Source organism: Manis javanica, chromosome 9 (genome assembly GCF_040802235.1).
Source record: "Manis javanica isolate MJ-LG chromosome 9, MJ_LKY, whole genome shotgun sequence".
Classification (NCBI taxonomy): domain Eukaryota; kingdom Metazoa; phylum Chordata; class Mammalia; order Pholidota; family Manidae; genus Manis; species Manis javanica.
This window is the reverse complement of record NC_133164.1, coordinates 12,180,948-12,207,557: the sequence shown is the minus strand read 5'-3', so window position 1 is coordinate 12,207,557 and position 26,610 is coordinate 12,180,948. Positions and strand designations below refer to the sequence as shown.

General features: G+C 43.5%; 1 protein-coding gene and 1 long non-coding RNA gene across 9 annotated transcripts in view; one reads left to right on the top strand and one right to left on the bottom strand.

Annotated features, from left to right (window-relative positions):
* MBNL2 (muscleblind like splicing regulator 2) overlaps nt 1-26,610 on the top strand; it is a 149,749-nt gene that overhangs the window by 1,330 nt on the left and 121,809 nt on the right. The gene's annotated exons all lie outside the window — the stretch shown is intronic.
* Nucleotides 1-26,610, bottom strand: LOC140843350 (uncharacterized). Its single transcript, XR_012120996.1, has 2 exons — nt 11,914-26,610; nt 1-11,217 (listed from the first exon to the last, which is right to left on the bottom strand). It is a non-coding gene; the product is annotated as an uncharacterized lncRNA (long non-coding RNA).

The window sequence follows — 26,610 nt, the reverse complement described above, 5'->3', positions numbered from 1 at the left end:
GTGGAAAGATGTTTGTTAATTGGTTAATCAGTGCATTTGGGAGATAATAACATTTTTCAAAATGAAGACATTCTTATAATCTTTAGATAAGAGGAAGTTCCTCCAGCCATCCTGCCTTCTTTTTCTGAGGAGCAGAAGTACTCATGCAAATAAGAGCAATGCCACGTAGATTATTCTAGACCCACTGTTTCTACTCTCAAGGAGAAGTGCAGGACACTAGCCCAGAACTTCTGACGTCATCTCCCAACTATTTCTGCTGTGTGTTGTATTCAGGCTCGTGGACGGGAATATTTCTTTATGTGCTGGCCAGGAAGGAACACTCTAACTCTCCCCTGGCAGGTCTTGAGTTACGTCTTCATACTCTGCCCTGTCCTTTCTAAACCCTAACCCACTATCCAGCAGAAATAGGGCATCTTCTCCTACCTGCCTCACATCAGGGAGTCAGAGCAGGTTCTCTGCAGGGTTTTGGCTGTGCCCCCAAAAAGCGGTGGGAAGCCGGGCACAGCTCTGCTTCTGGCCCAACTTCCCCTTGGTGCAGCCCTGTACTGCCACCTGGGTGGACAGTCCCTGTGACCTCATTCCCAGTTCCCCCAGAGCCACTATTCAGGACCCAGGTTATGTCACCAAGTTCATGGCTGGTTGGGATGGTGGGAACAGCTGCTTTTGTAGAGAGAGCAGCATGTCCTAGCACAGATTCAAATGGGCTGAAGCCCACCACTGCAGGCTGTTAGCCTCCGCCAAACGGCCACCTTAGTGGTAAACATCAGGGGAAGACTTTTAAGGAAGACTTTCCTTAGAACAGCTCGGAGTTCCCGGGAGTTCCCGGTTCTAGTTCGCATCCTCTTTCAGACTGCTTGTGTAGCCTTAAGCAAGCACCCACCTCAATTTTTCCATCTCTTAATAGAATTAAATAATACCGTACACCTTCCCTCATAATTCTACCATTTTTAGAGGCCTTGACGTTGTACCAAAAAAAAAAAAAGTTGTTTGTCTCTTTGTAGAGTGAGCTATTTAAAGTACAAAGGGATAAAACCTGAATTAATGAAACTGTTGGCAAATGCCTGGGGATATTAAGATAAATAGTCATGTATACAGAACCTTTCACTCTACTTCATGCTCATGTAAATTTTCTAGGGATATTTATCTTTAGACCAACAATAAAATTTCCAAGGAAATCAGAGCACTGCTGTTTGCATCTTCTCAGCCATCGATCTCATGTAATATACTAGAAGCTGTGCCAGCCAGACTATTTCAGACATCCGCCTTGTAGTGCCCAAAGCATTTAGTGCTATTTTTGCTTTAGCTTTTGGGTTAAATTTGTGAAAGTGGATTGAGTAAGAAAGAAAATAAGAGGAAAGGAGAAAAATGTGCTTACAAAATATACCAATTGTGGAGCTTTACTGGTTAACAGCCTGCCTTCTCTCTGCTAGTTGTTTTAATTTGCTGTTGCTATGGTGAAAACAAATCAATATCACATGGCTACCAGCCAGTCCTGCACTCAGGGAGCGCCATAGAAATTCAGGATCAGGTACTCAAGATTCCAAGCAAGAATTGGGAGAAGAAGATTTAGATATTGAGCTAAAGAGAATTCCTTATGGGAGACTGAATAGGCTCAGTGTTGCATGCATTTTCTCTTGCTTTCTTCCTGCACTTTCCCATCAAGAAAAGGTAGGAAGGAAGGCATAGCGATTTGTTTACATTTTCCAAAATGACAAAATATATCATCAACATAGAAGTGGGTCAGTAACATTGCAGGGGATAAAGGATTCTGCTTGATGAAAAGGTAGTACAGCTGCAGGACATGTTGGTGGGTGAGGACGCGGTCTGGGCACCCTTAATATCTCCAGGTACACCTGCGTGAGAACTGGCAGGGTCGGAAACAGTTACTACTGCTGAATCAGGCAGAGAAAGCTGGCACCTCTAGAGAGCAGGTGGGCAGTGGAGGCAAGGGGCATTATGGAAAGGTAGGGAGGAAGAACCATCAAAGTCAGCAAGCAGCAAAGTCAGTGGAAGGGTGTAGGTCCAGAGTCAGGCCAGGCGAGTGCGGAAGCCCAGGGGCAGAGCAGAACAGGGCAAAGGGCTCTTGGCTCCTCTCACAAAATCTGCCTGAGGCCCGACCCGAAGGCTTAGCAAGGCAAGAGGAAGTGGCTTCTGAGAGAAGTAAAGGTGTCATGCGTCCGGCATCCCCTCTGGAATGGTCTGCTGAACCGGATGGGCATAGATGTGTACTGTCCTGTGGTGCAAGGGACTGGAGAGTTCATGCTTTGATTTCCCTTGGAAGATCGAGGCAGGAAGACATAGCTGGGCTTTGTAAATGAGTTACAATAGTGTGTTTTTCTCCCTTTTTTTTTTTTTTTTTTTTTACTCAGCTCAGTTGTTTTTTTGTCTCTTAATGCACACAAACTGTTAGTTGCAGCTGTGATAATATTCATAGTAAGAACCCAAGGTGGCGTCATGGCTGGTGCCAGGCTGTCTGCGTCAGGCCTGTGCCTCCAGCTGCTCAGCGCTGTTTAGCTGAGGCCGGTCCCCGCCTTTGTTGCTGAGAGTAAAAACAGGTGTGAAAGGTAAAGCCCTGGGGTTTCTTTTGTGAACCCTAGCCACCACAGGCAAGTTTGGGGCTGTCCTGTACCTCTCAATGTGGCAGAAACACCCAGTAATAAAAGTGGACCCACCGATCTACCTGAGCCCTCTAACAAAGAGTGCATTGTCTCACAGGTCCGAGGTCGGTCTGTTCCATCAATCAGTCAACAAGTGTTTATTAAACACCTCTTGGGTCCTCTGGCTTTGGCTATCTGGTTAGAACAAGTCAATTACCTAATACCTGACTGTGTGTGCAAAATAAACGAAAGAAATGATGCAAAACTGTTAAGTTTCAAAGACTTCAATAATAATGTTATTGGCTAACATTAACATGGTTAACTATCAGGCGTTACTTGTAGGTTTGAGATTTTTTGGGGAAGAATAAGAGAAGGAATTTTTAGTTTTTAAGTATCTGTATGTACATTCTTTACCTCAGTTGTATTTCTCAGCATAAATGCTGTTTAAATAGCACAAAACGCTGTAAAATGTGCAATAGACATAAGAATGCTGCCAAAAAAAAATGTGTCCAAAATGTAAGACTGCTGAGAGCAATCATTCAACCTCAGCAAGCTGAGATTCAGCCCCAAAGTGACTGGGGAACACTGGACACCCCATCCACAAAGCCTTGTCAAGGATAGGAAATCCTAGACCCCCTCCCACGCTTCTGGGCCTCAGGGTGCTTGGAAAGCCCCCAGGGCAATTATCACACCATCCCAGAAAGGAAACCCGATTCCCAGCCCTGGAGGATTAAATTTTCTCCCACTTTTTTAAAAAACAGAGTTACTTAAAAAAATAAAAAACTACTTCCCCTTTGAAATACAAAGTTTTGTTTTGGTTTGTTTTTTATACCCTAAATCAAAATTAGTGTGTGTTTTCCAGGCAGACACAAGCCTCAAGGTAAGGGACATAGTTTGGGGAACGCTGGGAGAAGTGACAGAGGATGTACCCAAGATTTGAGAATTATTTTCAGCTACAAGTCTCGGCAGACAGACGGGCAGGTCTAAGGTTTATGAGCATCTATACAAGCTGGCAGCGGTAAAGAGCTTTAGGGGTGCTGAGCCACCCTGACAGAGGGAGAAGGCAGGAAACACCAAGCACATTGCAGGCCGCGGGTACTCAGCAGTTTGCAGTCCCCAATCCGGGGGCGACAAGATACTTACGAACAAGATAAGAATTAAGTCAGCGCACAAATATCTTCAGAAAATCATTAACATATGTATAGTTCCTTACACTTTACAAAGGGCTTTCACAGAGACTATCTCAATTAACAGTTCAAATAAAAGGTTAAAAACCAGGAGCCTAAAATTAGAGCATTCTCACAAGGATGTCCTAGGTAAGCCTCCTGGAGAAGGTGAGCTGAAAACTGGGTTTTTCAAACTTTTGTTAGTTTACTTTTTCAGTGGTTAATTAACTTGAGTTTTGCACACATATCTCATGTAGTTTGAATCTTAGAAGAATCTCACAAAGTTAATGTGACCCTCGTGAAGTTAATGTTGGCTGACAGAAAAGTTTTGAAAGGTTCAAAACTTAACAAATGACCCTGGTACATGTATGCCTGTCACTGTCTCCTTCCCCAAATGCTTTTTTGGACAAGCACATTTATAACTAGTATAATAAGTAGCCTAGAGCAAGAAGAGACGTCTGTTGGCTTCACTTTCTCAGCTCTTAACTGCTCAAAGCATTAGGGGATAAAACACATACTGGCTTCAGGCCCCAGCCTAGCCCCACAGCAGCAAGGTGAGTTTGGCAGTAGATGGCAGGGACAAGCTTGCAGCACATAAAATTCATTAATGGCTGTAAATGGCCGGCATGCCTGGGAAAAAACAAAGTCAACCATGAAATGAAAATTCAGGATATTCTATTTGCCTGTGAGAGCATCTGACTGAATTCTCGTAAGCCTGCTACAGTGGGTGGAGGCATTCATTTATGATTTAATATTTCAGGGGTATGTGTTATAAACTAGGTGCTTTGCACACATACCTCATGTAATTTGAAACTTAGAAGAACATCACAAAGTTAATGTTAGCCTTGTAAAGTTAACGTTGGCTGCCAGAGAAGTTTGGAAAGGTTCAGCACACACACACCCACAATCTCACAGCTAAAACTTGGCAGAGACAGTGTGTACCTGAGGCCCATCAGACCCTGAGTCTTACAGGAAGGCAGCGCTATGTTCAGCTGAGCAAACAAAATTGAGAAAATACAAGTAACTCATTGGCAGAAAGAAATAGGTGGAGGTAGGAGGTCAATTGTTTTGGATATTTTAGAAATAGCAGGTGTAATTTATGTGGTTAACATAACAAATGCTGGATGTAATAATAGTAGTATCTTACATGTATATGTCACTTCCGTTTCTATGGTTATCATCTCAACGTCACAAAATCCCCTTTTTGTCCCCATTTCATAATTTAAGTAAAAAGTGAATTTGAGTGAAGTTAAGCGATGCATTAAAAATCTCACTAGACAAAAAGAGCAAAAGTTAGTCCTTATGAGAATCTGTGCATATGATATTTAAGGGGATAAAACAGTCTTCAAATGAAATTATTCTGCAGTCCGACTTAGAGTTTTCTTGTAATGGATGTTGCATAGTGGAGTAGAGTCCAGCCCAAGCAATTCTGAGAAGACAGTAATGTTTTCAGTTAAGATACTGAATTATTTTAAAAATCTATAAATTTCTGGCATCCTACACACAAGCTTCAATTAATCAAATAGAGTATTGGTGAAGCATATATTATATCAATGATTTATGCTTGTGATTTTAAATGCTCTGGGAGTTCAGGGAAGGAGAACTCCCTTTGGTCTGGAGTAGCTGATAAGGCTTCTCAGAGGAAGAGGTACTTCCTCTGGCTCTGAATGGGTATGTTTTGTATAAATCAGTGTTTCTAACATGGGATGTTTACATCCCAAGACTAGGGCAAGATTATCTACTAGGGAAGGAAAGGAAATAGTTGAATTTACATGTTATAAATTATTTAGCTCCTCCTTTTAAAATGCCAGTTATCATGTATGTTTGGTAATGTATATAACATACTAGTATGGTTATGCAAACATAACATTTATAAATAAGTAACTAGCCTTATAATGGTTGTTCCTACTCAAAAGTATTTTCCTGATGGGGTATATAATCAAAAAAGTTTGGAAAGAGAGACAGTCATCAAAATTACAGAAAGAAAGGTCAACTCAGGAAAGAGGAACAGCATGACGTGGTGTAGGGGCCACTGTGGAGCCCTGACTTTGGACAATAGGGATTCACTGTTGGGGAGCAGTGGGAAGCAAGGTTAGATTGTTGGGCTGGGTGGGATGTGTGTGTGTGTGTGTGTGTGTGTGTGTGTGTGTGTGTGTGTGCGTGCGCGCTCACAAAATACCTGAAGAGCTGTGAAGAATGGCTGCATTCTTTACCTATAACAATGCATCTCATGCTCAGAAGGATTCAGCTGAGACTTGTAAGACAGGGTTGGAGGTTGGAAGATTTGCAACCAGGATGCCACGGAGCATGAAAACTCCTGCAATATTCCAGGCATAATGTAGGAAGGAGCTGGATTAGAATGGCAGTGTGAGGATGGAGGAGACAGGCCAAATCCAAAAGGTTTCTTGAAGGAAAAATAATAGAAGCTAGTGAGAGGTTACAAGAGCCTAAATGTCCCTGGAGTTTCTACCAGGGGAGATATTGATGGAAGCCCAACAGAATATGGGAGTGGGTGGAAAAGACCATTCAGGAGGAGTGGGTTTGGAGAAGGAGGGGGATGGTGGGTTTTGAGTTCTGGTGATGGCGTTTCAGCTCATAGTGGTCTTCCAGGTGGGATACCCCATAGATGTCTGGCAATGTGGGAATGGAGAACAGCTTAAACACTAGCCTTCACATGCAAACTGAGATGCACCTGCGTTGAAGCCACAGTTGAGGCTGTGGGTTGCACTCAACCTCCAAAAAGCAGGGAGCAGAAGTGGAGACAGGCAGATGGCCAAGGAGGAGCACTGGGGAAGACTGCCGGGGCCTGGGAGAGAATGAGAGCTAGCAAACAATCAGGAAAATAACACTCGCAAAGAGCAAAATTGTCAACGGAGAAATGAGTAAGGAAGAGCGCTGCGCGCTCCGCTGCAGCCTCCGCGGCTCCCTAGTGAGACAGCGCGGAGTCCCTCTCAGCATCACCCTGCTGCGCCGAGTGCGGCCTCTCGGACGGGAGCGCTCAGGGCAGGCAGGTGGTTGTTGCCCCCATACCGGATGCTCAGAGCGAGTAGATACTCAAACTTCCACGTGCATAGGGAATCTCTTGGGGATCTTATTAAAACCGTAGATTCTGACTCAGTAGATCTGGATGGGACCCGAGATGCTGCACTTGTAACACGCCCCCAGATGACTAAGCTGCTGTTTATCTGCAAGGCTCTAGAACACAATGGCAGCCCGGCTAGCATAAACGTCGATGGCAGCGGACTGGGTCTGGGATGGTTTTAAAGGAGCGCTCTGTAGGGCTGGGGGCCAGGGTCTGTGCTCTTTGCAGGCGGCTTAGGCTCAGAGCCGGGCTGAGGCTGAACCGACCTATCCCATGAGCTCTCCACCAGAGCTTCTGTGGTCGAGGGCAGGAAGGCCAGACCTTCAGCAGACCGGAGCCTTTCTGGGGCTCTGGACAGCCGGTCCGCGGCGGTCCCGCAAGCCTGCGATGGCTGTCTTCTCTGTGGGCACGGACTCTCACCAGTTCCCCGAGGGATTTGCTCACTGCCTCCAGGGAGGGCCAGTGTGTTTGTTTACCTGTCTGCTCCAGAGATACTCTTTCCTGTGTTAAATATGTGCTGTGAATCAGCCTTAGATGCTTTTGTTTCTGGACAGTCAGAACTGGGGCCTGCGAGGCCGACACACCAACCTCAGGCCTCACCGCCTCCCGGCTTTGTTCACAGAACTCTGACAAACATCGTTTCCCCAAAGAGGATGAGGAGTAGAGTTAGTGCAGGCCGTTAAAATTGCATTTGTTTAAAAATGCAAGTTTTGCAAGATAAATGAAGATATAGAAATAATAGCTGTCTAATATGGTCGCGGAAGTGACATGTGCAGGCCTGACTGTGGATGGGGTCATAGCGTCCCTTCCACTTGCCTCCCCAGGAGTGCTTCGCCTTCCTGTGTGCTCCACATGCGGTCCCCTCTTCGCTAGAGCCAGGAGGGCAGCTAAACTGATTAAGAGGAAGTCTTCCATGCCTAGATGCCCATTTAGTCCACTCACAGATGGCCGGTGTTTTTGTGCATTTTTAATTTACCAATAACCTTTTAGGAATGAAAGGAAACAAGTGCCTATTGAGTTTATTGAGTGGCTACTATATGCTAAGCCCTCTGCTGAGAGCTTTATGTACATCAGCTCAGCTCAATCTTTTTATGAAGAAAATAAGTCCAGGGAAGGTCACTTGCCAAGGTCGCACATAAACAATTGGCAGCGCAAGGGGTGAGCTCCAAACACCCAGACCTTTCCCAGCAGTGTTCACTTGGCAGTTGCAAGGAAACGGGCTTTGCGGTAGAGACATGCCTCTTGCATATAGAGATATACAAATACCTCCCTTGTATTTGCACATATTGGAGCAGAATGCACCAGAGTCAAATAGAACACAGACAAGCAATTACTGGCATACTGTGCAACCATGGGTTCATTTTTAGCCAGGAGTTCCTCCTACAAGGGGACTTGATAACTTGCCAGGGGTGGTGGGAGCGTCAACTCCATTATTTGTTGTGATTAGCTGGCCTATTCCTTACTCTTGAATCTCGTGTGTGCACGTGCGTGCGCTAAAAGGCGCTTAAAGATCTGCTTGGATCTCTCCCCATAGATAACATATGTGAAAGCTTTATCAGCCACGAGGCCTGCAGCAGTAAGGTGTGGGGGGTGCTGGGCCGCCAGTGGGATTCCAAGAGGTCCCTTTTCTCCCCCATCCACTTCCCCCCTCTCCCACAGTGCGGTTTCCTCTGACACTGCTCCCCACCCTCCACCTGGGCCACGTGCTTGCTCTCCCTAGAGTCGGCCTTGATCCTCTGCCGCCCCCCCCCCTTGCTCTACCTGCTTCTGAAGCAACCCAGGTCTCTTTCCCGGGTCTCTTCCCTCTGCCAAGGCCGCGCCTCACAACCCTGCTGGCACACTGGGAAGGCGGCTGTTTCTGGGTTCTAATCACACCTGACTGTTTGCTGGGAGAAAGGACTATTTATTTATTTGCCCCCTAGGAAGCCCATCATTTGAACCCTGAAGTATCAGCTTCCTGGCAGCCACCACAAAGACCATCCCCTCAGGAAACAAAACAAACCCTATCTCTAGAGTTTCCTGGTTTCTTTTCTTTAAAGTTCCTGTTGCAACTAGGCTGCAATTAAGAGGCAGGATCAAAGGAACCGGCTGCCTCTGGGCTGCTGGGACCTGCGAGGGCTTTGGTCTTTTTAACTCTTCACTTCCCGTGACCTGCTGCTCCAGCCACTGCTGTGTCCCTCTGGGTGCCTGGGGATCAGGCAGTGGTGAGCTGCTGGGAGACACATCCGAGCCGCAGAGGAACTCTGCACACCACGCGAGGTTCTGACAGCCCCTTCTCTTTGAGACCACTTGGCTGACAAACACCACAAACACAAGGTGCAAATCTGAAGGGGATCCCGAAAGGGAAGGAATCAGAGGGACTGCCTAGCACGGTTCACCTCTGCCCTGACAAGCACTGTCTAATCGCCACCTGCCCACCTCTGTTGACTGGATGATTACTACCCGGTAACTGCTCACAAACCATAACATTTTGTTATAACTGCTCACAGACCATAACATTTTGTTATGAACTTCTTCCTTGTGATGAAATGTAACGTAACTCCCCATGACCTTTACTCCCCAGCTCTTGTTCAGGCCTTTGGGGTGCCCCTAAGAAAGCCAAACACCTCTTCACAGCATCTGAGTCCTTCACATGTTTAAAGATGGCAGTCAAGCTCCCTCTGATCGAAATAGCTGGCACCTCCTTTATTCAGAATATACTACTTTTATTTATTCAACCGAAGACACTGAGTTTTTCTGGCAGCTTTGCCACATTGTTGATCCTTATCACTATTGTACTTGAACCTTGACCCAGTTGTGATAGAGCAACGGGTGGGGTTCTCCCTTTTCCCTCAGCTCCATTCAGGCCTGGGCACAGTGCAGAAAGGCTGGTGGATGGCGAGGAGGCAGGTGGTGGCAAACGTCCTCCCCAGCTGCAGGGCATGCTTTAAAAGTCTTCAGCCCCAACGGTGGGCTACAGATGCCTCTGGAAATACCTGGCAAGATGCTGGACCTTGACTTGCAAAACTACCCCTAAGATGATTGATTGACAGGTAGATAGACAGGTTTAGATTGATATACAGATAGATAGATACACAGATGTAGGCAGATCCATAGATATAGATTTAGGTTAATCATATATAGAGGCAGTTATAGATACAGATTAATATTTCTATGTCCAGATAGACAGGTAGTGATTTAGCTGTCTTGAATCACTGTAGATAAAGATTAGCATATATACATCAATAGAATGAAGATCGATAATCGTAACACAATTTGAATACCACGCTAAGGCAGTTGTAAGAGATAAAGTACTTGATTTTGTTTTTCCTTTGCTTTTTGGCTCAACAAAATGGTGCTCATGGAGTAGCAGCTCTGAAATCTCCTGAGTTAGTCTGTGGCCCTCACCAGCCCTCAGCAGCTTAGAGACACCCTCTGCTCTCAGTAGATACCAGGGTCCCTGAAGGAACCAATTAATCCCCGCTCTAGTCAACAGCAGGCCGCCCTAACCTGCTCTCCTTCCCCGAGAGGGAGATGGGAGGCCAGGAAGGATTTTCTCCCTCTGTTCCGCCCAGGCCTACTACGGGACACCCTGCGCAAACAAAGGCAGGGTGCGGGAGGACTGGTCAATCATTTCCCGACTGGCTGGCCAGGTTTGCAGCCAGAAAAACCCTGTTCCAGGGCTCTCCAACTTGGGCCAAGCCTTCCAGCTCTCCTTAGGAAAATTCCTAGGTTGGTATTTAACCGAAAGATCCCCTGGTCCCTACTCTATCATAAATTGCCTCCCCCCGCCCCCCTTTGCTACTAGTTTTACTAACGTCCTATAAATCCAGCCAGCAATTCCTTGTCATGCTGAAAATTTGCCTTTTTAATTAAAACTACAAATTTTCCAGCTGACCACTAGAGATGTCGTATAACCCAGACCACGCTAAATAATTGATCACGAAAAAGTAATTGAGAGGAGGGGTTATTTTTGGACACATTGATGGCCAGTAACCCAAGATGTAAAGTTGGAGAACGTTGCCCTTTAAAAGCTTGTGGATAGATAGAGTTGGTGGCAGTCTTCTTAGCCAGAGACGTGCTGGGTCTTGGGTTAATCATTCTGCAGCTGTGGATTTGTATTAGAGGTTCTGATCTCTTCCTTCTAGCTTGGCAGTTGGTGCAGAAAGTCATAGAAAATCACCATCATGGCCTGGGTGCGTTGTGGGGTCCCCAGCACGGGGTGCTCCTCTTAGCGCGAGGCCGTGCACTTCAGCCCAATTCCTCTGTGGCTTCTCCCTGGCTGAAGCTGCTGAGGCAGGCGAGGGATTGGTAGGGGAGTTGGTTCCCCGTCACAATCTGGCAGAACCCAGAAAGCTTGGAGTTAGGTTTGCGACATGCTCCTTCTTGCTCACTGGTTAAAAACAAAAAAATCAAAACCATATGTTCAATACAATAGCAGGCTTCTAGTGAATGCTGTGCTTTTAAGTAATAACCATCCACCTATCCACGTATCTGAAGGCTCGGGGAGTAGGAGCCGACCTGCTCTGGCCGGGGTTGGGGGGGGGTGGGGGGGCAGGTAGAGAAGGGTGATTCTGTCTGCTCCCTTCTAGGGATGGCACGTCTCTGGAACCCTTCCAGCCGCTAATGGGGGAAACAGAACGTGGCTGCATTTACTGCCTTAGCTTCCCTCCTTCACATCTTCCTTCTTCCCCTTACATTTTCAGGATTGAAAATTAGAAACACTTTTCTCCTACACACAAAATTACTCCCTCACACCCACTTTTTTTTTCTGCTTTGCAATGGCAATTGCTGCCAGAAAAGCCTTCTCAAAGACAACACGCTATCCTGGCCAGAACAACCTAGGGGTTAATTTATAATGTAGCCAGCCAGGGAGATGAAGTAGCAAATGAGGGAGGGGCCCCATCTAAGGAGATGGGGTATGAGCGGAGGGAACCCAAAGGGGCTCCCCGGGTCCTGCTGATAGGTTATCTCAGTCTGGGTGTGGGTCACACAGCTGTGTTCACTTTATGAACGGCCAGGAAGCTGGACACTTAGGATACGTAGTCTTTTCTGTCTTTAAGAAAATTTTAAAGATCTGGCTGGTTACCTGGCACTGTCTGTTGTGAGATAAAGTGAGAGCTAGTCAAGAAGGCCCTCCTGTGTCCTGCGGTTCCCACTCAGGCCTGCCCTCCCTGTCTGCTTCTCTCCTTATCTTCTGGGCTCCAGAAAGAGGGCTCCATTCCCACCAATGAGGAGAGAACCATGAGCGCCTAATATCCTACCCCTGAGCCAGTGGGAGGATTAATGCTTCAAGGTCAGCCTTGAAATGAGTAGAAATTAACAGTGTTAAATAATAATAATAATAAAGCCACTTTGACTTGGTGTACAAAATATCTCCTTTTCTTACCCTGATTTTGTGTTTCACAAACACGTGAGAATTTTGCTTAAAGGGTTTTGGGTGGGTTTGTTTATACTATTTAGTAATCAAGTCTTCCCTTCAGAAGTTGCTCTGCATTAGGAAGAAAGACCAGACCTGGGGTCTGCTGGTGACAGTGCCCTCTGCCCTTTCTTGCTGGAGAACTCTAGACTTGTGACAGTCCACTTAAGTCAAGGGAGCAAATATGTCAAATATATCAAAAATAAATGAGGGTGGCTAAGGATGGCAAGAATCCAGAGCTTGTGGGTCATCAACAAGGATTTGAATCCTGAGCTCCCCTACTTAGGATGTACAAACGTTACCAAATCTCTGAGAGCTTGGCTCTCTCTCCTGGTTGGCACAAGTCAAGATGATCCGCAAAGATCTGGTGAAACGGTGGACTGGACATGCCCTGCACACAGTGAAAGCCCCAAGTCAGTGGGAAAGGGCTGACTGTTGTTCATCTAATCCTTACTGGCTCCTCAGGGCAAATATGTTCGACTTCGTGAAGTCTTCTTGGCGACAGAAAAATTTGCAGAAACAAAGAATACTGTGTGAAAGGTCAAGGAAGTATGTCTTTAATTTTCCTCATTTCCTTTCCTCTCATGGAATTTGTGCTCTAGTATGGCAGATAAGATATATAAACCCATGGCCTTGCTGAAGGCAGTCCATGCCACAAGGAGACTAGGGTGCGTTTGTCAGATTACTGCAGTCCAGGTGAGGCAGGGAAGGCTTCCTGGAGGAGACAGCTCCTGGTGTGGCCTGTGAAGGAAGGGCAAGTCCGCAGTGTCTGCACTTGGGAAGCACCCCTACAGGGTTCCTGGAAGCATGGGGCAGAGTCTGGGGGGATGGTACTCGTGAGGGCACACCTGACATGCTTGGCATGGACTCAATTGTGGAAGCCCCTGAACGTCAAGCTCTGGATTTCAAACGTTATTCTGAGTGCAGCAGAGAGCCTTCAGATGTTTGCGAGCAGATGAGTGACGGGGCCAGGCATCGCTCTGGGCAGATAATTCCGTGAGCACAGTTTAGAGCTGAGAACCCAGAAAGTCGTGAAGATGTGAGCTGGCAGAGTGCGGCGAGACTGGCAGGAGGCAAAGGGCCAGTGCAGGAGCGGCCTCCTGCCGTCAGGCTCGACTGAATGGGGCAGAGGGAGCGGGAGGGAGTCCGAGAGGACCCGGAGCCCATGCACTTAAGTGGCAGAGACGCGCGTGGTGACAATGCCAGAAGCACGCAGGAGGAGGGAGGAAGACGATGAGACTGGTCTTGGCCGTTAGCAGCTTGAGGTGGAGTCGGAGCGTCCCCGTGGAGGCGCGGGTCTGGGCCTCCGCAGAGTGCAGAGGGAGGTGCAGGTCGGAGATTCATCCGTAGAGGAGCGGTATTTGACATAATAATGAAAAAAAGTTGACATAGTTAAGGAAGCAAGTGTGATCTAGAAAATGGTTGATGGCACAGTCTTGGGGAATGCTTATACTTAAGGGGGTTTCCTAGGCATACTCCCACTGGTGTAGAAATCCAATGTGAAGAGCATTTCAGAGAGGGTGAGTGTTCCCTAGGACAGGTGTGTGGGCCCCAGAACATCCCTCAATGCCTTTGGGTCATGAGAAGGGATCGTTCTATTACTATGGCCTAGAAATAATACTCATCAGTGTTAAAATATGGATGTGTATTAGGGTTTCCTAAAGCGATGTGATGATGGGAAATAATAGCAAATCCTCAAGAAAGCTCGGTAAAGCTAAGCTCTGAGCCTGGGGCACAGCATGCAGAAGTTAAGACAGCACCCCTGACCTTTGGGGAACACTCTTGGAGGTAGTGACAGGGAAGCTAAATGGCAAGTGAAAATGATTAGGGAAGGAGTGCTGAATATTCAGGGCAATCAAAGGGGAGATGGAGGTGAGCAGAGAGGAAGCAGGGTTAAGACAGGAGTGGGTAGGTTTGAGGGGAAGTGGGCTGGGCTGGCAGCTGGCAGCTGGTGCAGCTGGAAGCCCACGAGGCTGCAGGGGATGGATGGGCTGAGACCACCAAGGAGAATTGGCTTTTGAAAATTTGTAGGAACCGGTCTGATTCTGCTTATAACAGGAAGGGTGAAAAACAGCAGATAAATTTGAAGGAAGGTGTAAGTTGCCCAGGGAGACTCCCAGAGTCCTTTGCCTTGAGATGAATCCTGCTCTATTCAGTAGTGGAGGGGAGGGCAACACACAGCATCGATCCCCAATTATTAATTAAAGATGAGCTTTGCATCATTGCAGCCTTACCTAAAATACAGTGACTGCTTGCTGCTTCTTTCAGCAGTGCTGTACCAATATTATCTCTTGTTCTTTGGGGTTTTTTTTTTTAATCATTTGCTTTAGCTTTTATCCCTCATCTCACTGCATTCAGCAAAAGGATTTTTCATGGGCCTCATATTCTCCTAAATAACAAAATCTGCCAATATAGATGTCACATGTGGAATATTTTTAAAACCTCCTTATTGTGGCATTTCCTATGCATTTTAAACTTGAACTGATGTCTGATAAGTGTAGGTGCTCAGTAAGTGTGGAATGCAATAGAATGATTGCAGTGTTTTGTTACTGAGGCAGGCATTTCTACAGGTAATCATTAGCTATGAGTCATACATACAGAAATCCATAGTCCAGCATCCATCCACATACTCGCAGAAGTTCCTGTTACAGATGAAGAGAGAAAGCATCATTCCCCAGAGATTGTGCACACGCCTACGAGACGTCGTACTTTAGTGTTCATGAGAGGCCAGCAAACCTCCAGCCCCTTCAGCCAGGGCTCTTTTATTCATTTAATCTTCATATAAGACTTTTGGTTGATAAAGGTAATAGGCTGACAGAGACTAAGGGTGACATGCATAAACTGGGGAGTTATCTGGAGTGTCCTAACTTTAAAAATAAGTTTTAATTGTTTCATTGCGGCAGGACAGCTACTCTGGTCATGTTCAGCTGCACGGAATGCACAGTCCGTTTCACGAAGTGGGTTGACCTGTTTGTTCACCCTGTGCGCCACTTGAAAACTAAGTAAAAGACAAGCATGCCCACAGTCAAGGCCAGGATGGGCTCTCACAGTCCTGGGGACAAGGTCATGTTTCTGTACTACATTCGTTGCCCCACCCAACTCCAGCCTGGGGAGAAGAAAGCAACTGCAGTTGTGTTTTCGTTCCAAACCCATTTCAAAAGCTCTTACCACATACTCCAAACTCTGGCCACATTGGTTGAACTGACTCCTGGGAAGCCTATTGAAAAGACAGGATTACAGATTCCTGGGCCATGGCCCCTGAGATTCTGACTTGGGATGTCTGGGACAGGGCCCTGGAATCTACAGTTACCACTAAAACACAGAGAGATTTGAGCACTAATGGTTAACAGACCTCTTGGCACAGGGGTTAAGAGATAATTCAAATCCTGCATTCAGATTCTGGCTGCGCCACAGACTAGATATACAACTTTGGGCAAATTTTAAAATACACTTGAATCAGTTTTCTCATCTTAAAAATGAGGATAATAATAACCACTCTTCTGGGGTGATGATTGGGATTGAATGAGATCACCTATATCAAAACTTTCTATACTACACAGGGTAAACACTAATACATACTATTTGGATATATTTCTTTGGGTTAGCATTAAGCTATGGGGGAATAACCCCCAATTTATTCTAGGGACTCTAAACACTTCCAGAAAGAATATGGAGTTAAAATGACTATTTCTACAATACCCTTAAAGTCTTGTTGTCAATCACAAAGATATTGCTGTTTTTGCAGCAAAATGCAAGATGCCTTTATAGTCTATGAAATTTTATGCCAAACTTTAAGGATACTTATATGTGGTAGGGATGGTAAGACACTGGAGCATCCCAGACCAAAGGAATTAGGTTGCTTTGAAAACAGGAGGGTTGGGCCTATTTGGAAACTTTTGTACGGTACATGTGTGAGATGGTATACTTGACCCAGCTCCTTGATGCTCCATGCCTTCAGCTGTTTCGGCGTGGGTGAAATGGATTCTGGCCCTACTCAGGCTGTTTTTAGGTCATTTAAGCAGAAGGTAACTGGCTCACATTGGGGGCCAAACTCCTGAACTTAAACTCGGGGAAATGAATGAATAAATGAATGAATCTCCTCTGGGACTGAGAAACTCCTGACATCTGCCGGTCCATCCTGGCTCAGTGGTCCCCAGGGAGGGCTGGCCCTTTGTGGCTTGGAGGATAAGTAAGCAAGCATTGCCACAAGGTGTTTCCTGCAACCACATGCTTCTTCCTTCCTGCATGTAGCGACCCAGGAGCCTGCGTCGGAGGACTCAGTATCGCATGCCCTTTCAGTTCCCTCCGAGAAGCCATTCACAGCAGACATTTTCACAAATTAGTGCTTACCCGTGCTGGAGGTCATGAGATTTGGGTCACACACAAACAAAAGCAAGGAAGTGTGGAACGAAATCCATTTGATCAGCACACAGGGAGAAACAAGAATAGAAAAGTGATAAAAATTCAAACGTGCAGGAGGGAGTGCAATGAGGAATTGATGATACTCTGGGATAGAAAAGTCTGTTTCAGCTCTCAACTGGAAAAGATTTCTAAATGTTTCCAAGTCCATATCTGAAAATGTGAAAATCCATTGTGGATCATTTTTAAAAAGCTCATTACCCCCATTCAGAGCACATTGATTAAAATCCAACAGTGTGCCTAGTACTTGGATGCTATGTAAAGCAAGCAAAACAAAGGACCAGTAGCCAGCAATTGCACTCAGGTGTTAGGACACACACGTGCACACACGTCTTGCGTGCACGTATGCACACAGGCACTCACTGCAAAAAACGGAGAACCCTGAGACTGCTTGGATTTGGGAGCCGAGACACTAAATGCTTAATCCAAGGGAGGAGGGAGGGAGAGGCTATCCGAGTTGGGCCACTTGGGCCTGACTCCAGTCGGAGTGGACCTTGAGTTGAAAAGGATGCCTGGATTTCGATAACCTGGAAGGAGAGGGAAGACACCCTATATCAAAGGAAACCGTTCAAACAAAAGCCAATAGCAGGAAATGAGCTGTCACTGTGTGCACACATGGGGTTCCACAGAGGGGAAATTGCCTGATTCAGGCTGCTTCTGACCCTGAAGCTGCAAGGGAAGGCCGGCCTGTATTCCCACAGTGAAGAAAGGTGTCTTCCTCAACGCAGGGTCGGCTGCAGTGAAATGGGAAGGCTTTTAGCAAAACCGCACATATCCCTGGACTTCCAGAAACTTCTATTACAAAATGTGTCCTCTTTACGGTATTTGGATCTAGGAAAATGTGGGAGGTAGGCACTTGGCTCAAGTATTTTTGTCTCTATAGGTAAAACTCATTCATTCTTTGGGGTCATCAGGCAGCTGAGACACGGTCAGAGCAGGGCGGGCCCTCGTTGGCTCCTGGGGTGGGTCGGGCCAATGGGATGAGGCCCCTGGCGGGCTCAGAGGGGTCCTACATCCAGGGCCCTCAACTGGACAGTAGGGGCGTCAACAGTCTTGCTACCTGCCATCTTCCATCCCAAATGTAATCCTGACGGTGAACTTTTGATTTTGCTGGGTGCAGCCTGGTGCTGCCTGCTGCTTGTCCTGAGCCCCTTGGGGAACCCAGAAAGAAACATGCATGACATTCCCAGTCCCAGAGGACTTTAAGGTCTTGAAGAGGGGCATTCATTCCAGTTAATATAATAAGAAATAGGAATTTCCCTGGCTCCTGCGGCCCCTGGGGCATGGGTGGGGGAGGGGCACCCAAGGGTTGTTTAAAAAGTATGGAATGAGCAGGACTTCTTTCTTTTTCTTTGTGTTGCTTGATTGACAGTTTGAGTACAGTTAAGCTTGGATCTGTGGGGATGCTACTGTAAGCAGCATGTATTTTGGAGTCATTTTTCCACCCATGTCATCCTCTGAGAGTGGTGCTGGTGGAAGGAAGAAAGAAAGACAGAGCAGGGCCAGCGCCTCCCCCCTGACGAGGGGACGCACTCCTCTCGCTCTCTGCCTCTGCGGGATCCCCAGAGCATGGGCCAGAGCTCAGCTGTCTTACCCTGGGTTCCCAGCTGGGTGACTGACTGTCTGTGGCAGCGGCCAGGAGCAGGACAGGAGAAAGCTGACCACAGGACAGCGCTTCTTGAACACATCAAGTTCCGCTGCAGTTTAGAGAGATGGACTTTGCGTTTACTCTGGAGATTTAAGAATGAAGGTCTTTAAACCGTGTTCTAACCAGATAAGACAGCAAGCAGCAAGGTCAACTTCAAGGGCCTGAGGAATACAGCTGAGGGGGGCACAGGAGCCCCAGAAGGCGGAGTCGGCTCTCTGGGGCAGTGGGGGTTGGGGGCAGTGTGGGGAATGATTGCCCAAGAAGGGACATTTGAACTGGGCCTCAGAGGAGGCTCCAAATGACAGCAAGCAAAGAAAAGGGGGAAGGGTGTCACAGTCTCCTTCTAATTAGTGGCTTCTGAGGCCTATCAAGTCTCATCTATAAACTAAAACTAATAGGCAGTTAGATTTTTTTCTCTTCTTTCCTCCCTACCCTTCAAGGGAAAAACACATGAATTAAGAGTTAATTTGCCAGCAAACAGCCTAATGTGGATGCACAGAAACAAGACTATTTTATTCAGCATGGATAGGGCGGGATACTTAGGGAGATTTTTATCCTCCGGCCTAGGACTTGTTTTGTTATCATACATCAGAAGCAGCAAGAAAAATTAAAAGGTAGAGTAGAACTCCTCAGCCCCCTGCTCATTGTGCCTACGCCTCTGTCTCCCAGGCAAGGAGAGGGACCGCGCCCTTCTCCGCCACCGTGTGGACAGTAATTTGCCCTCCCCACTGGCTACAAATGACGAAATAAGAAAACAATGCATCTCACATGACACTGGATAATGGTGGTTTCAAAACTCCTCACAGTTTAAAGGCTCATTTACAGGATTAGGTCATGGAAATGCTTGTTAAATTCCAATGTGCTTTTCCTTAGCTATGTTCAGTTTATTTCAAATACTACCACACGTCCCCCCCAGAACCCCCACTAGGGAAGATATTTGCCACGGATCTAAGAGGACTTGCATTTTAAACATCATGACTTTTCAGCTGTCCGGAATAAACACAGGCTGTAATTCTGAAAGCAGCAAATTGAAGGACACAGAGAGAAAAGGAGGCCAGAGCCCGATACTACTTCTGACTAGATCATGATCGGGAAAGCAAAGGGAGACATGACATCTGCTAAAAAAATAAGGAAACTAAGAGAGACCAGTCAACTTCTCTTCAGGATGACCCCGCAAGCCATTGAAGTTCACTGAGAACCAGGAAACTTGGGCTTTTCCACGTATTAACAGTGCTTTGCGCCTTTGTTTTACAATGTAGACCAGCTGATAATGTGCCTTGTTCCCCACTGACTTTGCAATCTCATTCTCTGCCACAAATATAATGGCCTGTTTGTTTTCCTGCTGATGCACGCTGGCCAAAGAATCAGACGTTTGTTTCATAGCGCTTGTTTTGAAGAAATCTGTTCTGGGTACATCTTTACACTGCCCATAAAAACAGAGGTTTCTCTGGTGAAAGATACCCCAGACCTGCACTGGGGTAGCCTTACATGTATCCACTACTATAGAAAATGAAATTAAAATATAATAAAACTTCATTTCAATCTAATTACTATGGAGCCTGAATTATAGACAATTCATAAAGATGTATACTTTCATTAATTATAACAACATACAGCAGTGGGAACCGACCGAGCATATTTTATCTCATAATTGCTCTTAAGCAATTCTTATTAATGAAGAGATAAGAATGATTTATAAGTAGTATTACAGGTATTTATATTTAAGTGAATAGTAATGAAATGCCTGACAAGTTTAGTCTCCTAAGTAGGGTGAATATTCCCATTAGAATTATGTGAAGACAGTTAATTTATTCAGCAAGTACACCCCCTCTACCTCCTCTTTGCATACGTAGTTCAAAGGTAACCTTTAGCCTAGTCCGGGGGTGGTTTCAACCCACAAGGGCACTCTGATCAGTTGGTGGTGGCTGCCTGCCTAGAAACTTGTTCTGAGAAATTTTCCAGCGCCAAGTCTAGATTCTCAAGGAAAAAGTATCGGGGGTCAATTAGTCATGCCTGCCATGGACAGGCAAGATGAGAATAGGGCACGCGGGTGACATCCATCTGCTTCCCTTGGCGTAGGCTCTCCCGAAGTGCTACAAGGTTGGTATTCTCACAAAAGTCACCTCCAGAACAGAATGCAAAATGATCGTAACTCCTGTGGTGCCAGTAACACAGTTTCTAGGTGTTTCCCCAGGGCTTGAAGGGTCTTTCTGTAAGGATGGTAGCCATTGAGCGATCTTAATTCACTTATGCCCTAAGTGAGAAATTTAAGTTGACTTTACTAGCTGCAGCTCTGTAAAATGCAATATGACTTTTACGAAATTTCAAGATCAGAATTATTTTACAACTCGTCTTTTTGCTGAATGTGGTATTTTAGGGATGGGGTTGGAGTGGGAGCTTTTACATTGGAAGGAGCCCTTTGAAATGGAATTTTGATCTTTTGTCTTAATTTAATGTATAGGTATTATTATTGCATTTTTTGAAAGAAAGTGAACAAGTGCTCACTTCTTCCACTCAAACAAATCTGGAATCAGGGCCAGGTCCACACAGCAAGCAGCACAAGTTTCTTTCACTTTTAAGTTATATAACAGATAATAAATAGGACAGTGGAAGGGAACTAACTCTTTTAAAGCACCTGCTGTGTTCTAGGCACCTTGACAATTACTTTCAAAATGTTAACTTTTTCCCTAATTTAATGTTCCCAAATGCCCTTAGAGATATGTAATATTGTCCCATTTTATAGATAAGAAGAGTGAGGTTTAGAAACGTTAGACTCTTAGTTTGATATGGGGCCTAAATTGGAACCAGTCTCAAAAGGTGGCTCAAGTTTCTGTGTGGAGTTCAGAATTTAAACTTTTACCACCTGTCCCAAATTTTAAATAGGACTTTTGCAGTGACATTTTATGTATTAACGAATCAGAATATTAGAACTTTAGCGTTTTGAGAGCCTTCAATAAATGTTGGCAACTGTTATTTCTTTCTTTCTTTGTGTGTGTGTGTGTGTGTATGTGTGTGTGAATGCCTGTTGAACTTCAAATGTTTATTGCAAACCATTTTGCCTTTTTATTTCCAAAAGAAAACGTGAATGCCTACTCTTTATGTCAGAAAATTATCTAAATCTAGAAAGGGGAAATTTTTATAGGAGGATGAAGACTGTAAAGTATACAATAAAATCAGCAGTGTGTGTAAGAAACCAGAAATATCGTCCTGACATTTTATACAGTATGCAAATTACAGTTCTAATCCAGAGGAAGTCTGCTTTTAGTTAAGCACTGTGAATAAACTCCTGTTTCTAAAATTCTCTGTCTCTGTCTTTTGGTGGAAGGGGGCAGTGGGGTTGGCAGTAGAGAGAGGCTTTTATTCTTTTTTTTTCTCTGAGAAGGCTTTTTATTAATTTCTGTTGCTGAAATTTTGACCCTGTAAAGTAAAAGACAGCTATTGTACCAAACCACACTACAGGATGGACTCCCCCAAAAGGGATTTTTTCCTTCCTGCTCAAGGACACAGATTATCAACATTATGAGCTAGTTACAGTCAGCTTTATCACAAAGCCAGAAGATTTTCTTAATATACTTACTGCCCTTCTGTAAATAGCATGGGGGCAGACATGAATCTGAATCACTTATGGGGTCAAAATGAGACAGATCCTAGTAATCTTGGGAAGAAAATGTTGAGTAACTTCAATAATGAAACTTAGTAATTGGAATTCTTTTTAATCATACAGGCTGACAGTCTGCAAACCAACCCTTTGAGTACTTATTGTCTACATCTGAAATTTATTGAGATAGTGCATTCCCAAAGCACTTCATTCACTATATAAAATTCTATGTAAATACCAGCTGATAATATTAACAATAATTGTATTTAAAATTTTTAATTAAGATCTGAAGGGAATTTCATAATTGCCCACCATGTTTCTTTAAAAAGATGATTTATTGAAACCACAGTAGGCTTTATTTGTCTCTTTATGTTCAAGAATAATTGGAGGAACATGTGCCTGAATCTTGGCTTTATGTTAATAATATAAAAGGCCTCAGAGAACAGGCTGAGATGTTTTTTCTTTAAAATGGCATGCCATCCTGCTTTTTAAAACTCTGAATTGTCTTTTGAAAAAGGGACTAGAGAGGGCAGGAAAAGAGATATGTTCTAAGGTCTGGGACAGCTTTTAATTCTAGAAGAGCAGCGCCATAGTTCTCAGAGCACTTAGGAGAGGCGTCATTTCTTTCATATGTGTTTTGCTTGTTTGTTGGTTGAAGTTAATGATAAAAATCTGGGACACTAATATATGGATTCAAATATAAAGTGTCATGGTTACTGAGGCAGTGTTGGTGTTTATATGCAAAAAAAAAGAAAGCAGACTGGTTGGTTGATAAACAATGTCACTTTTTCAATCACATTTTAATTCAGTGGCATTGTTTTTATTTCAAACTGTTTATAAGCAGTGAATATTTGAATCTACAGACCAATTACTCTACCTACGATTTTTACCCCCAAACATAGGTGTGTCCAAATCTAGAAAAAAATTTAGTCTGAATCAAAGCATATAGGGCAATTCCTTCGTCATGCTTTCTAAACTTAAAATAATTTATCATCAGTCTCATTCTAATTTAATGTTTTTATGTTGCCCCAGAAACTATGTTTCTTGGCAAATATTCCATCTCGTATTTGTTACTCCTGGATTCAACATGTAATTATTTATTCTTTGCATAACACCTTACTTTTCATAATATTTTATAATCTTGTTTGAGGCTCCTGTGCATGGCTGAATAGCTTAGTTGATGAAGGTATAAGCCAGTGATTATGGGTCGCTGATACCCTGGACTCAATGCTTCATCCCAAATCTTAGCCAGCCCTTCTAAAAATCTGTGCTCTTAGTCCCCAGAGAGACAAGTCATGGCATAATATCTTTAACCATTTAAAATGCAAAAAGAAACTGTGTTCGTTATTGCTGTAAAGATTAATAAAATCCAGATACCTTTTTTTTCCGTAGAATTCTCTCTTTTATTTTACAACCCTATAAAATCAAAGGAGGAGAAGAGAAGGTGGAGCCATATCCTATATGCAATGTTAAAACTGTCTCATTTGGTGCCTTAGTGGTTAATTTTACATTAGTTATGTTTTATTATTAGAAGTAATAATAAGCAGTTATAATTTAACATTTTTATGCCAAATTCTATGAAAAGTGTTATGCAAATGTTACTATTATTAGGAAGCCACAATTTGCAAGCCATTGTCACTTTGTTCATTCTTTTATTTAATCCTTTTCTTAAAAGTTGGCCAGGCCCCCTACCACAACCCACTGACTGTGAGTTTGAATTATTCAAATTACCAGCAAGTTGTTTAAATATTAAACCATATTTTACCTTGGATTTATTTTTCAGGAACACATATTATTATAATTTTTGCTGAGCAACTTGGACAACAGACTATGATATGTAAGATACTTATAGTCTAAGGCAAATAACTGGGCAAGGTTCACATTAACAAAAATATGTCCAGATTAGCAAAATAATCTGATTTCCCTATTTTGCTACTTTTTTGAATTTCAGGATGTTCAGTTTGGAAAGTGTATCCACATTTTATAAATGATTGTTTCTCTAAATTGTCGTAACATTTGACCTATTGTTCAATTTTAAATGAGGAAATGACATGTTTGCAAGCAAAAAGCCCAGGGGGCATTTTTAGAATCTTTTAAATGTTTTCTGCTTTATTTTCTGATGCTAAAATATTTGCTTCCTGAAGAACACATATAAATTATTTAATATCACATGGTAAGCATTTAGACCTGACATTCTGCTTTGTTGGATTTAAGAGCTGCTTAATGTCCAATAATAATGACGGTACCATAATTTATTTTAGCATTTCCTGTCATTTAACATTTACATTGGTTCTAATCGTTTTCATAAATTATGCTTTGATGAACATGCTGATACATAAATATTTAATCCCATGCCTGATATTTTTCCTTTATATTATGTCCCTCAAAGTGAGATTCTTAGGAACTGCTATAATTTTTGACCTCTTGCATATTTGAGAATACTTCTCATTTTCACCGAGGAAATATGACTGAGTATATTTTTTGGAGCAATACGTTTTCCCCTCCAAGTTCTATAGACATTTTTCTATTAGGTTTTACTGTTTTATGCTGCAAGAGAGAAGCTGGAAGCCAGTTCATTTGTAGTTAACTCTATTTTGGGCAAGGTGGCTAGATCATACTAGAAATCTCCTTTTGTCCTAGTTTTTTAATTACTAGGATGGTCTAGGTTCTCCGAACTTGTCATTGGCTTTCCCTAAGACCAGGAAGTCTCTTGATCTTCTTTCTCAGGTCCTTTTTCATGACCCAACATTTTCTTACACGCCCTTCCATTATTGCTTCCATTTCATTTGCCCTTTTATTTTTCTCTCTCCAGGGATATTAATAATTGTTAGGTTGGGTCTTTGTTTTCTGACTTCCTTATCTGTCAACAGCCCTCTGGTCCTTTTAATCTCTTGTCTGTTTTTCTGAGTTGTGTAAATGTGTTTCAAGTGGATTCTCCACCTCGTCGATTCCATTTTGTAACCTGATCATGCTCTTTATTGCATAAAATTAAGGTTTTAATTATGCTACTAAAATGTTGGTTTCCAAGCATTCCTTTCTTATGTCAGCCAACTGCCATTTATATACCTGGGTATCCCTCAGTCCCTTTTCAGGTCAGTCTGTTGTCTCTTAACTTTTCTTTCTTCTTTTATAAGATCATAAAGAAAGGATGAGCTTTTCTGAATTTCATTGAAAACACAAAGCCAGAAGCTGTCTTAAAATTTCTTCTTTTTTTAATGATAAATCTTGACCCTCTTTTTAATTTGCAGAATCTTCCCATTGGTTTCAATTTGGATCTTTGTTGCATATCTAGTTTTTTTGTTTGTTTCATATTCGTGTATCTTGAATGAAAAGAGGTCTGTCCAGGCTTCAAGACAGGGCACAGAAATCTTTTTATAGCTCTTCACTCGCCACCTGACTATCAATAGAATCCTCTCCTCAAATATTAAGTAGAAGGTCCCTCGGTGCAAACTGGATGGAGTCAGTGGGGCGACAGCTTCAGTGCAGTGGGGAGGGAGCTCTGGCCACGGGCTACCCAGCAGGGATATGTCATCTCTGCTCAGCTTCTCGTCACAGGGATTACTTCTCTGCCCAACTTTTCCTTTCCTGAGCCTGGATGCCAAGAATACAACCCAGCCAGCCTTCTTGCTGTTGCTATTTTCACTCTACAAGGGAGACAAACCATTGAATTATTTTCTATTTAATGCAACGACTGAACAAAATTTGGGGTTTTTCAGTATAACTATTAGTGGCACAGATACTTTAAAACATGTAGATGATACAAATTCCTTCTTCCCAACAGGCTTAAAGTTTTCTTTTTCTCTCTTTTATCAACCTTTAATTATTTCACTGGGCATTTTGTGGCGGAACTTAGCTAGCTACTTGTGCTTAAATTGACATTGTATCAAGAAGTTAGCTTTTGGTTAACATGTAGCAAAGCCACTAAAAATCTATTGATCTTTTTGTTGGTTTTCTTCCTTTGCATTGTTTTTATTCTTAGAGAGACTTGCATGCCTGTTATCAGTGAGAGTCACCTATATATTCTTTTATCCTTTGGTAGATTATCTTTTTAATCAAGTCAATATGGAATTTACTTTGGGGAATAGTACAAGTCGAGTTAGTAAATTAATGTTCTCTATTTTGTTTCCAATTTTCCTTAGTACTTATGGAATAACACATCCTTTCTCCCTGTGTAGTATTTATTGTCTTAGACTCTTAAGTTCTTAGGTATACTTACATCTCCTTCAAGATACTTTTAGTCAGTTCCACTGATTAAATCTATTCCTTCACCGTAACAAAACAGTTTTAATTGTTTTAGGTAAATAGTACACACATCCATCTATCAAGGCCAAGTCTATATGTTATGATTCTTTTTCTAAAATGTATGTTCTGTCCTCATCTATTACTTCTTCCAGAAAAAATTAAAAATCATTTTTAAGTTATTTCCCAAACTCATAAACTCCTCCTCCAAAATAAAAAAAAATCATTTTGAGATTTTTGTATTAAAATTGCCTTGACTCTGTAAATTAATTTGGTAAGAACTAATACTTCTAAATAAGAATGCTAATCTAGAACGCTCTCTCCATCTTATTCCAATATTACTTTATATCTCCAAGTAAAGTTTGCTAATTTTTATGTCTGTCTAATACATTTTCAGTTAGCATTATTCCCAATTGTTTTGTGTCTTACGTAGCTATTATGAGTGATATATTTTCTATTATAT